The following is a 2,500-nucleotide window of genomic DNA, read 5'->3' as shown; positions in this document are numbered from 1 at the left end:
GTCTTCGTCTTCTTCTTCTATGTCTTCGTCTTCGTCTTCTTCTTCTATGTCTTCGTCTTCTTCTTCGTCTTCTTCTTCTATGTCTTCGTCTTCGTCTTCTTCTTCTATGTCTTCGTCTTCGTCTTCTTCTTCTATGTCTTCGTCTTCTTCTTCGTCTTCTTCTTCTATGTCTTCGTCTTCGTCTTCTTCTTCGTCTTCTTCGTCTTCTTCTTCTTCTATGTCTTCTTCTTCTTCTATGTCTTCGTCTTCTTCTTCTATGTCTTCGTCTTCGTCTTCTTCTTCTATGTCTTCGTCTTCTTCTTCTATGTCTTCGTCTTCGTCTTCTTCTTCTATTTCGTCTTCTTCTTCGTCTTCTTCTTCGTCTTCTTCTTCGTCTTCTTCTTCGTCTTCTTCGTCTTCTTCTTCTTCTATGTCTTCTTCTTCTTCTATGTCTTCGTCTTCTTCTTCTATGTCTTCTTCTTCGTCTTCTTCTTCTTCTATGTCTTCGTCTTCTTCTTCTATGTCTTCGTCTTCTTCTTCTTCTTCTATGTCTTCGTCTTCTATGTCTTCGTCTTCTTCTTCTATGTCTTCGTCTTCTTCTTCGTCTTCTTCTTCTATGTCTTCGTCTTCTTCTTCGTCTTCTTCTTCTATGTCTTCGTCTTCTTCTTCGTCTTCTTCTTCTATGTCTTCGTCTTCGTCTTCTTCTTCTTCGTCTTCTTCTTCGTCTTCGTCTTCGTCTTCGTCTTCTTCTTCTATGTCTTCGTCTTCGTCTTCTTCTTCTTCTTCTTCTTCTTCTTCTATGTCTTCGTCTTCTTCTTCGTCTTCTTCTTCTTCTATGTCTTCGTCTTCTTCTTCTATGTCTTCGTCTTCTTCTTCTTCTTCTATGTCTTCGTCTTCTTCTTCTATGTCTTCGTCTTCTTCTTCTATGTCTTCGTCTTCTTCTTCTTCGTCTTCGTCTTCTTCTTCTATGTCTTCGTCTTCTTCTTCTATGTCTTCGTCTTCTTCTTCTATGTCTTCGTCTTCTTCTTCTATGTCTTCGTCTTCTTCTTCTATGTCTTCTTCTTCGTCTTCTTCTTCTATGTCTTCGTCTTCGTCTTCTTCTTCTATGTCTTCGTCTTCTTCTTCTTCTATGTCTTCGTCTTCGTCTTCTTCTTCTATGTCTTCGTCTTCTTCTTCTATGTCTTCTTCTTCGTCTTCTTCTTCTATGTCTTCGTCTTCGTCTTCTTCTTCTATGTCTTCGTCTTCTTCTTCGTCTTCTTCTTCTATGTCTTCGTCTTCGTCTTCTTCTTCTATGTCTTCTTCTTCGTCTTCTTCTTCTATGTCTTCGTCTTCGTCTTCTTCTTCTATGTCTTCGTCTTCTTCTTCGTCTTCTTCTTCTATGTCTTCGTCTTCGTCTTCTTCTTCTATGTCTTCGTCTTCTTCTTCTATGTCTTCTTCTTCGTCTTCTTCTTCTATGTCTTCGTCTTCGTCTTCTTCTTCTATGTCTTCGTCTTCTTCTTCTATGTCTTCTTCTTCGTCTTCTTCTTCTATGTCTTCGTCTTCGTCTTCTTCTTCTATGTCTTCGTCTTCTTCTTCGTCTTCTTCTTCTATGTCTTCGTCTTCGTCTTCTTCTTCTATGTCTTCTTCTTCGTCTTCTTCTTCTATGTCTTCGTCTTCGTCTTCTTCTTCTATGTCTTCGTCTTCTTCTTCGTCTTCTTCTTCTATGTCTTCGTCTTCGTCTTCTTCTTCTATGTCTTCGTCTTCTTCTTCGTCTTCTTCTTCTATGTCTTCGTCTTCGTCTTCTTCTTCTATGTCTTCTTCTTCGTCTTCTTCTTCTATGTCTTCTTCTTCGTCTTCTTCTTCTATGTCTTCGTCTTCGTCTTCTTCTTCTATGTCTTCGTCTTCGTCTTCTTCTTCTTCTTCTATGTCTTCGTCTTCGTCTTCTTCTTCCATGTCTTCTTCTTCGTCTTCTTCTTCTATGTCTTCGTCTTCGTCTTCTTCTTCCATGTCTTCTTCTTCGTCTTCTTCTTCTATGTCTTCGTCTTCGTCTTCTTCTTCCATGTCTTCTTCTTCGTCTTCTTCTTCTATGTCTTCGTCTTCGTCTTCTTCTTCCATGTCTTCTTCTTCGTCTTCTTCTTCTATGTCTTCGTCTTCGTCTTCTTCTTCCATGTCTTCTTCTTCGTCTTCTTCTTCCATGTCTTCGTCTTCGTCTTCTTCTTCCATGTCTTCTTCTTCGTCTTCTTCTTCCATGTCTTCGTCTTCGTCTTCTTCTTCCATGTCTTCTTCTTCGTCTTCTTCTTCCATGTCTTCGTCTTCGTCTTCTTCTTCCATGTCTTCTTCTTCGTCTTCTTCTTCCATGTCTTCGTCTTCGTCTTCTTCTTCCATGTCTTCTTCTTCGTCTTCTTCTTCCATGTCTTCGTCTTCGTCTTCTTCTTCCATGTCTTCGTCTTCGTCTTCTTCTTCCATGTCTTCTTCTTCGTCTTCTTCTTCCATGTCTTCGTCTTCGTCTTCTTCTTCCATGTCTTCTTCTTCGTCTTCTTCT

This window comes from Somniosus microcephalus, chromosome 5 (genome assembly GCF_052327205.1).
Source record: "Somniosus microcephalus isolate GS21.2 chromosome 5, FLI_Smic_1.0, whole genome shotgun sequence".
NCBI lineage: Eukaryota > Metazoa > Chordata > Chondrichthyes > Squaliformes > Somniosidae > Somniosus > Somniosus microcephalus.
Note: the sequence above shows the minus strand (reverse complement) of the source record.